Below are 11,074 nucleotides of genomic sequence, written 5' to 3' on the forward strand. Positions count from 1 at the left end.
GCTAACTCACTGAATATAGGAGGATCATACTTCTTGAACCTCTCAAGCCTCCGCTGCTCATCCTCTGAAATCGCTGCCCTATCCTCGGGCTGACCTGGGGCTGCAAGTGGTACAGGAATAACCTCGGGAACCTAATACATATACACTCGCTGCTCAGGAGTGCGGGCGGCGGGACTCTGTGCTCCTCCCCTGTCCTAAGATGTAGCTACAGCAAGGGGAAACAACCCTACCTGAGCCAAAGTGGTGTACATGCTCATGAACCTTGCCAGGGTCTCTTGAAGTGTTGGAGTAGTAGTAGCAGTAAGCGTGTTAGGTGCCTGGACTCCGACTGGAACTGCTAGTGGTACCTCGGTGGCATCTCGCGCAGGTGCTCTAGCTGGACCATGTGCGCGTCCTCAGCCTCTACCTCGGCCCCGGCCTCTGACGGCTGCAGTAGGGGACACGGGTGCTTGATCATCTTGGGTAGCGCGTGTCCTCACCATCTGTGAGAGAATAGAAGACAGAAGTTTAGAATTGTAATATCAAAATCTCGCACGACAAGGAAATCAAATGAAGTGAATTTTCCTAACTGTTACATAGCCTCTCGTAGATAAGTACAGACGTCTCCGTACCAATCAGCGAGACTCTAATAAACCGGCTTGTGATTCATGACTCCTATGAACCTAGAGCTCTGATACCAACTTATCACGACCCTGATTAGCCCTCCTTGAACCATCGTGACGGCACCTTGTCTCTACAACTAGGTAAGCCTAACAATACGGAAAATAAACCAATTTGCGGAAGACATAATAAAAACGAAATGGTAAAATAAAATAGTGTTTAAAGTGTCGCTCAGCATTCACAATAACAACTCTCGAAATCTGAATATATTTCCCAAAACCCGGAATCTCATGATCACAAGCCTTTGAATGTCTACAAGTATCTAACTCTAGAATATCTAACAAAGAAAGGGAAAATACAGCAGGGTTAATACTAAAAAGAGGGAGTAGAAAGGGACTCTTCGGAGTCTCTACAAGCGCCTCGTCTCAAGCGTGATGAGTCTGAGTGGAGGTACTTGGATCTACACATGAAAAACATGCACAGAAAGGAAATGGGTATACCACAGCGGTACTCAGTAAGTGCCAAGCCTAACCTTGGTCGGGTAGTGACGAGGAAGGTTAGGGCCCTACTGAGATTAAATGAAATATAAGGTGCGACAGTATAAGATAAAGCAGTCAAGTTGGAAGATAAAAATAAGAATCAATAAAGGATAATAAGGATAACTACAACTGATAAAGAAACAGAAACAATCACCAGGAATACCACTCTTCTCAAAGATAATAACTGGGGATCTCTTAGTATCCCGAGGATCTCTTAGTACCCTCAATACATGCCAGGGATCTCTTGTTATCCCGATGATCTCTTGGTATCCTCAATATATGTTCTAGGGATCTCTCGATATCCCGCACCTCGACTCAAATAACAAATACGTACAGGGGATCTCCTAGGATGTCGTCCCGTAGTCCCAAAGTAAACCACATAGTAACAACACAACAAATACTCAATTAAGCTAAATTTCGTACCAAGTAAAATAGGTAATTCTAACCTAACATGCTTCACATAATACAATTACAACAGTTTAAACAATAAAGCAATTAAGTAAATTAAACATGCTTTTTCTAAGCTATCAGCAGATTTAAATTTCAAGTAGAGTAAGCAGGAAAGGAAAACACAATTAAAGCTACATAAGTGAAAATAGGATATTCAATGATTAGCACAAGTACACACTCGTCACCTCACATACAAGGCATTTCAATTACCGCAATACTAAATCCTAAGGGGAGTGTCTCCCACACAAGGTTAGGCAAGCCACTTACCTCGAACCGGCTCAAAAGTCAATCTGAAACTGCGTTCTTGCCACGAGTACTTGACTCCAAATGGCCCAAATCTATTCAATTCAATTGCATAATGTAAATAACACTTCAAGTAATTGATTCTACAAATAAATTCTAAGCTAATACGTTAAATTAGGTAAAATGACCAAAATGCCCCTCAGGACCATGTCTAAGAATCAGGAGAAATTTACATTTTCATAATCCTCATACTGTCACGAGTCTATACATAACAAGAACACTAAAATTGGAGTTCAATTGACCCTTCAAATACCCATGTTAAGGTCTCTTAATCTCAAGCCCTAATTACCCATTTTCCCCAAAATTTTCACCACTAATTAGGCCTTTAATCACATATAAATGAGTTATGAAGTCAAAAATATTACCTCCAAGTGATTCCACTTTGGTTTCCTAAAAAATCACCCTCAAAAGCTTCAATCCCGTTAAAAAATGATGGGAAAATGAAGAAGGGTCGCGGATGGGTTATTTAAATACTGCCCAGACATCCCTTCTTCCCGAACGCGGAAGGGCCCTCGCATTCGCGATTCGTTTAGGTCCAGATTCCTTCATCGCGAATGCGATACACAGGCCGCGAACGCGATACAAAGCCTCCTCCTCCTATGCGAACGCGGGAACATTAATCCTCCCCAGCCCCAACTCCTCTTCGCGAACGCAAGGAAGGAAACCAGAACTGGCCTGCTGCAATTTTTCTGCAATTTCAACAAGTTCCAAAATGCCTCGTTGAGCACCCGAAACACACTCGAGGCCCCCAGGACCTCAACCAAACATGCCAACCAATCCTAAAACATCATTCAAACTTGTTCCAATCTTCGGAACGTTCAAAACAATATCAAAATACCAATTTAACATCGGATTCAAGCCTAAGAACTTTAAAACTCTCAAAATACCCTTTCTATCAAAGAGTCTATCAAACTTCGTCCGAATTACCTAAAATTTTGCACACACGTTACATTCAACACTATAGAGCTACTCCAACTTTCGGAATTCCATTCCGACCCTCGAATCAAAATCTCACTATCGAACCGAAAACTTCAAAAATTTAACTTTCGGTATTTCAAGCCTAAATTAGCCACGGACCTCCAAAACACCATCTGAACACGCTCCTAAACCCGAAATCACCCTACAAAGCTAACAGAACCATCGGAATTCTATTTCGAGGCCGTCTTCTTATTGTTCCGACTACGGTCAAATTTCCAAAACTTAAGCTCTCATTTAGGGACTAAGTGTCCCAAAACTCTCCGAAACTCCCAATAATTCCCCTCGGCAACTCACAACAGCAGAAACAAATATGGGGAAAGCAGTTAATAGGAAACCACCTCAAAAGATTTTTTTTTCTAGAATTAGTATTCTAAAAAATACTTCTAAAGGAAATATAAAAATGCAAAATCTCTTCTTTTTTTGGATTTTTTGATTTATAACCCATCTTTTTCAAATACAAAATAGGAAATACAGTAACAAAAGACTCGACAAACTTAACTAGACTATGATAGACTCTAACATCACCTAAAAGACCCAATATTATTGTACAAAACTAGAAGGTGAAACACGACATAAAAAGAAAAACAGACTCAAAGCATTAAAAAATCTCCTTAAAGCAACTCCTGAATGAGCGATCCTGACAGGATGGTCCTAGGGCGTCTGTCATGCTCAAGCTCTGGTGAGTAGATCCACACCTATATGAGAAAAATAAGACCAAATAGAATTAAAAACATAGAATACTATGTGAGACAATAACAATCCCTATTGGACACATACAAGACATAATTGTGGCTATTTGTTTTTAAAAAAATTAACCTATGTGGCTCATTATCGCAAACTCATCAAAGGTGACCTTATAGACATGGAAATACCTCACTAGAGCTAATGTGGATTCAAACTCCCAATAATCATGGCCCAAATTAATTTGTAAAAATGACCCATTTTGCAAGAATGGCCGATGTGGCCAGAAGTGGATAAAGATGCAAACTCAAAAAAGGACGGACCTTAAAGTAAAGAGACACCTAATTGTGGACTCAAGATTATAAGACATGGGTCATTGAACTACTTTTACGCAAATGACCCCATTTTTGCAAGAATGGCCGATGTGGCCAAAAGTGGCTAGACCTGCAAGATTTGGCTAAAACCCCACGAAGTCAAGAACCTAAGACTCACTAGGCAGATCGGACCCTATGTGGGCTGCCTACGTATCGTGCCCCGAAAGACGAGAATCAGGTATGCGTTGTTTGGGAGGATTGGATACGAGCGAGATAAAAAACCAACTAATTTGGAGAAAACATTTTTTTTGTCTTTCTTTTTTTTTAAAAAAAAAGAAAGATGGGAAAGTGTAAAATATTTTTGGGATTTTTCATTTTCATTTTTTTGGGTCTTTTTCTTGTAAAATAATTGTGAAAGAAAAATACAACTAGGCCCTACTTGCTTCATTTTTATACTTCACCCTCTTTTCTTTCTCATTTACCCTCAACCCTCATTGGTCTGTCAAATGACCCCTTTTACCTTTGAAGATTGCATCATGTATCACATAGGATGCATCAGGATGGACTTTTATTTTTGAGTACACCTGTCCTAGACGGATCCAACCCCTGGGTTGAGTCTCCTAAGTCAAATGCACATGATGCAAACAAACGTTCCTACTAGGGATTCGACATGAGACTATGTTATGATGCAAAAAAATATTCCTACAGTAACAAGCTCGAATTCTTGAACCCTGAACCAGAGATTCTGGGTTCTTGTCCCCAGCAGAGTCGTCAGAGCTGTCACACCTCCTTTTTTTACACGAAAGGGCATATAGGAGTTTTTTCAATTAAAGTGATAATAATCGAAACGAGATTATTTATTCAAATTCAGAGTTGCCACTAAGGATAATTTATGGTGTCCCAAGTCACCGGTTTAAAATCCCGAATCGAGGAAGTTTGACTCTATTTTTACAGTCCGCGAAACACAAAAATTTGAGTAAGGAATTCTATTAACCCGGGAGAAGGTGTTAGGCATTCCAGGGTTCTGTAGTTTTAGCACGGTCGCTTTAATAATACCTAGCTCAATAAGATTGTCTAATTACTTATTTTAGAACCTATGTGCATTTACCTCTTACCACTTTTATTTGCTTAATTATTCCTAAATAGGGAGTTATCTAGAAAAACGAGTCATGCGTACGTGTACTCATTTCTTTGGCGCATCAAGAATCATGTCACGCGTACGCGTCCATAATTAATCATGCTTTATTATTATTAAGAAAGTTTGGCCAAAGTTGCGCGAACGCATACCTCGATTTATTTTTTAGAATCATAATTATGTCATGCGAATGTGTACACAATTACGATGATAGATTAAGTCGCGCCTAAAGAATTTTCTTATCTTTTGGAATTCTTTAAAATAACAGTCACTACTATCTCAAACCATATCAAAGAGTCACAAATCGATCTTCATTGATAAGTGAATTAGGACAGTTTCATGCGTCGAATTAGTTGGAATTCAAGCAAGAAAACCAATCGACCCTACAACATATTCATGTGAGACTCGACGGAAACGAATACTAACTCAATGATCACAAAATCACATCAGATCGCAATCCAAATATGTCCAAACAAACTGATTTGAAGCCACAAACGTTTAGGCAAAGCAAGAGAGAATACTAGTGACAGAAATCTAACAAAATTAAGTAAGACGGGGAAAATAGAAATGAACCTGAATAAACACGAACTTTGATTAACTTTGCTTGAACAAAAACTATAAGAGAAGTTTGGCGACAAAAATCAAAGTTCGAGTAAAAATACAGAAAAAGAAATGAAATATTTTCTTGTATTTTTCTGATTTTTTGAAGCAACAATTGAAACTAGGGTGGGCGGCTATTCTTAGATCTGTCCCTAGGATTTCTAATGTAGGGTCTTCTTTAGGGTTTTTTGTGTAAGGAAGAATAAGGGTAGGGTTAGGGTGCACAAGAAGACGGGGAAGTGGGTCTTATGGTTTAGGCTTTTTTTAAAATTGGGTCATCTCTTTGGACCTCTTCAATAAAGACCAAACAAAATTAGCCTAAAATTTCATACTCTTTCTTCTAAAACAAGACTAAAAATACTACATCATTTACTAATTAATCCTACTTAAGTAAAATAACTATTAAACTAAAACTAACCGTTAAAAAAAACTTATTTTTGGTATTTTTCAAATATCATATTAAAAGATAAAAATGGAAAAATCATTGTAAAATTAAAATAATATTCCTAAAACAAAGTGGAATTATTTTTGTATTTTTGAATTTTGTGTAAGGTAGATAAATTAAAAGTAACTAGATAAAATATTAATTAGCTAAGTAAAGAAAATATTTTTTTAATTTCATTTTTGTGACAAAATAAAATAAAAGAGTCAAAACTAGTTGAAATAACTACATTAGACCTAAACTAAATATTTAAATGCTAAAATGTGTAAAATCTTGGGGAGAGTCAAAAAGTTACATGTTTACAGAATTTATACCCCGATTGCTGAGCCTCTAGCTCAATTGTTCGAGAGAGTGAGAAGAGCATGATTGATACATCCAATTGAATGAAGGGTCCTGAATATCCCTCCAAGTATTTTTGATACCACTAAAAGATGTGTGTACCATTCAATTGTACCTAGGCATGATACTAAAGATTATTTAAGTTGAAAAATAAAATTGAATCCTTGATCAAGAGTAGAGCCATTCAGTGCACTCCAGCACCGCCTTATGTGAATCGAAATCCACTACCGAATCATCAAAACCAGGCAGCTAACATGATCGCATTAGACAAAGAGTATGACCTAAAGGGAACAATTGTCACTATAGGAAATGCAGAAGCCGCCAGGATCCCTCTTCAAAAGGATCCGATTATTGCAGTACAACCGAGTCCTATAGTGACAGTCCAGACTTATCCATATCAACCTGCCGCCGCTACCATAGCTAAAGAAAGCCGGGAATAGAAAATTGTCCCATGGACGTGCCAGCAAAAGGGTAAGGCCAAAATGACAAACTCTGTTGTAGCATATGGTATGACTAGGTTTGTGAGATTCTATGCTCCAGAAGACATCAATCGAGGAAACCCGAGGAGAGAAAAATTCCAAGAAGGAACACAACAGACCCAGAAGCCGCCGAGTTTTGGAAAAGAATTTTGAGCAAAGAGTATTCTATGGAGGAGCAGCTAAAGAAAACTCCAGCACAAATATCAATCATGGATCTATTAATGAGTTCTGACAGTCATAAGGATGCCCTATTAAAAGTACTAAGTGGGATAAGTATACCAAGTAACACCACTAGTGAGGTGTTGACCGCGACAATTGGGAAAATAGTCGAAGCAAACATGATCACTTTCAGTAGAGATGAACTCCTCGTCGAAGGCGCAAGTCACAAGAAGGCTCTTCACATCACTATCAAATGCGGGGACAAAGTGGTATCCGGGTGTTGGTAGATAGAGGGTCAGGAGTCAACATTTGTCCTCTCTCCACTCTACGAGAGTTGGGAATTCGTTTGAGGAAAGTCAAGGAAAGCCGTGTAAGAGTGAAAGCCTTTGATGGTTCACAAAAGGATGTTATTGGAAAAATTTATTTAGTCTTGCAGATCGGGCCAGTCAATTATTTGGTGCTGTTTCAAGTAATGGAAATCTCCTCTTCCTACAACTTGCTACTGGGTAGGCCCTAGATACATATGACAGGGGTCGTGCCATCTACTTTTCACCAGTGCATAAAATTTGAGTGAGGATGCCAGGATATCATGGTTCATGGTGAGTGAGGTTATTCTGCCTATATGGAATATGTTGTTACATTCATTGAAGAGCTAGACAGAGTTGCCTTCCATGCAGTGGAAATCATGCAGAATACCGCAATGGATAAGACTAAACAAAACTTGGGAATGCAGTCACCGTATATATCCAAGATGGCTATGAGGAAGATGATGAAATATGGATATAGTCCAGGAACAGGGTTGGGAGCCAAGTTAGATGGAATCACAAAACCAATTGAACATAATGGGCAGAAAGGAAGGGCTAGCATAGGATATCAACCTACAAAAGGGAAAGCTCATATCGTTAGCTCTAGGAAAAAGGTTTTTGTGCCAGAGCATGTTGCAAGTCTGGGACATAGTCCAGTATCCAAAGATAATATAATCGACGTGATGGGAAAATTGTTCGTGAATATGATTGAAGAATGTTACGAAGGGACTGACATAAAGACACCGACTATCACGGATGCTGAACCAGGGGAATAGCTGTAGAATTGGACCGCCAGTCGGTTTGCCAGGGGTCTTGGTAGTATGGAACTGTAAAAGTTTTCTTTTGAAAAGCGCACAGTCAATTGAGGCATGTGTCGTGTCTGTAACTTTTTTCCATTTGCCTCTTGTGAATGCTTAAGACATTCCTCTTTTGATGAAATAAAAATAATCATTTTCCCAAATATTACAACTTTATTTACCTCTTGTGAACTCTTAAGACATTCCTCTTTTGATGAAATAAAAAGAATCATTTTCCCTTAAGACATTCCTCTTTTGCCATTTGCCTCTTGTGAACGCTTAAGACATTCCTCTTTTGATGAAATAAAAAGAATCATTTTCCCAAATATTACAACTTTATTTATACTTAGCCTTTTCTTTTCAGTAATCAAACTGCTAAAAAATTGTGTTCCACGATTATGACATGTAACAAAACTGCTGAGCGCAATGACCCAGATTACGAGATGTATGACGAGAGCATGATGCTCGAAAATCTCCCACAGGAGATCGAGCAGTTGGAGAGTTAGAAAAAGCCCAACCTCAAAGAAACAGAAGTGGTCAATCTTGGAAGTGAAGAAGATGTAAAAGAAACCGGAATCATCATTCACCTAGAAGCCGCGTAGAAGGAAAAACTGATTGAGCTCCTCCGACAGTACGTCGATGTGTTTGCATGGTCCTATGATGGCATGTTGGGATTAAGCACCGAAATTGTCTTGAATCAACTACCCACCAATCCTATCAAACTATCGGTCAAGTAGAAACCTCGAAAGTTTAAACGTGATTTAAGTCTGAGGATAAAGGAAAAAGTGACCAAATAGATAGAAGCAAATGTAGTAAGGGTTAACAACTATCCAAGCTGGTTGGAAAACATCGTCCTAGTACCCATAAAAGACGAGAAGATTAGAATATGTGTGGACTACCGAGACCTCAACAAAACTAGTCCAAAGGATGATTTCCCTTTGCCATATATCCACATCTTCTTCGACAATTGTGCAAAGCACGAATTGCAGTCGTTTGTAGATTGTTTCGCTGGGTACCATCAAATCTTAATTCATGAGGAAGATGCAGATAAGACGGATTTCACCACACCTTGGGGAGTCTACTATTATAGAGTTATGCCATTCAGCCTCAAGAACACTGACACCACCTACATGAGGGCCATGACGATCCCATTTCACGACATGATTCATACAGAGATTGAAGTTTATGGGGATGATGTCATCATAAAGTCTCGAAAGAGCTTGTAACATTTGGACGACTTGAGGAAATTTTTTGAACGCCTGCGAAGGTATAGTTTTAAGTTGAACTTAGAAAAGTGCGCGTTTAGAGTCCCCGCTGGAAAACTATTGGGCATAATTATAAGCAGGAAGGGGAGAGAACTGGACCCATCAAAAATCAAGGCCATCCAGGAATTACCGCCACCAAAGAGCATGAAAGATGTCATGAGTTTGTTGGGCAGGTTGAATGTCACGCCCCAACCCTAAAGAGCTGTGGTCGGCGCTCGGTGCCATTCTCGGCCCGAGTGTACCACTCTATAACTATGAACTCTAGAGGGGTAACCTTCAACTTAGGCCTATGAGGCCATATTCTGAATCATCTGAAAATAACGTCTATAACTAGCAATACCAAAGTGAACATCTACATAGGGCTGGTAAAACTACAATACTAATATAATAAATATATAAGACTCATCTACAAGCCTCTAGAGATAACTTAACTATATCATGGTCAGGACAGGGCCTCAACCTACCCATTAAACCTATAAATATAAGATAGACTCCAAGGTATAGACCTGGTAACTCCGAGGAAGTGGAGCTTACCAACCAAGATGATGTTTGACTCTGTCTACTGGGAAGGTCTATCCAGTTGTCTATCAGGACATGCAAGCATGAAATGCAACTTCCCTAGCCAAAGGGACGTCAGTACGAAATAATGTACAGAGTATGTAAGGCAACATATTAACTGAATCTGAAATTGAACTGATAATATAATAACTAAAAGTAACTGTGAGTCAAATATAATTTGAAGATATGCTTACCTGCTGATACTAACTCATCTCTCTCAATATAGTAAGTAAAATAATTGTCTGCCTTATAAGGCCCGGTATATGTAATTGCTATGCTGTAGTAGGCTTGCTCATAGGCGTTCAGCCAAATTAGGCTTTGTTTCTCAACCATTCTAGGCTCGCTCATAGGTGTGCGGCCACACTAGGCTTGATATATAGCTTACCATCTTATAAAAGGTTACCCAATAGGGGCTTGCACATCGATTATAGCTCGATGGCAGTGAAAATACTATAATATTGTGACTATAGACTCTCTGCTCTCTTGGCTGAAAGAAGACAAAACTAAACTAAATATGAAGTTTCGATAAGGGAGAATGTTATAACTTATGAGACTAGGACAATGTACATAAATTCAGGAATATGAACTTCTCTTTATGTCTCGTTATCAAATACATGTAGTTACTGGATCATGCTAAAATGAAGGAAAGGTTTAGCCTTAATATACCTTAACTTCGTTGAGTCGTTAACACCTTCCAAGCAATTCTTCAAACAACGCAACGCAATCTATCATAGCATGAGGAGATTCAAAATCAGTGCTGAGTAAAGGCAAGTCCGCAACTCAAACTAGTAGTTTGTTTACATAAATCTGGGCAGCATCTCCCTGTAAAAAGTCCCTCCTCCAATACCATATACAACCAACAACAAGAACACATCGATTACAATATGTATACATCATTTTCCACCCTTATGTCCATCACAATATACCACAAAATAGCCCACACACCCTAATCACTTCATACATAAAACGACAACTAAAGTAGTATAAAAAACCTAAAAAATGTAACGACGAATGACCAGCCCACCATTTCATCAATATGTGGTATTTATCCACACATTTTCTCCTCCAAAACTCCATAAAACATTAGCACAAGAGGCCAACATGAGTGGACTACAAAACAGTCCACTAAA

The sequence above is a fragment of the Nicotiana tabacum genome, chromosome 18, assembly GCF_000715075.1.
Source record: "Nicotiana tabacum cultivar K326 chromosome 18, ASM71507v2, whole genome shotgun sequence".
In the NCBI taxonomy this organism is placed as follows: Eukaryota; Viridiplantae; Streptophyta; class Magnoliopsida; order Solanales; family Solanaceae; genus Nicotiana; species Nicotiana tabacum.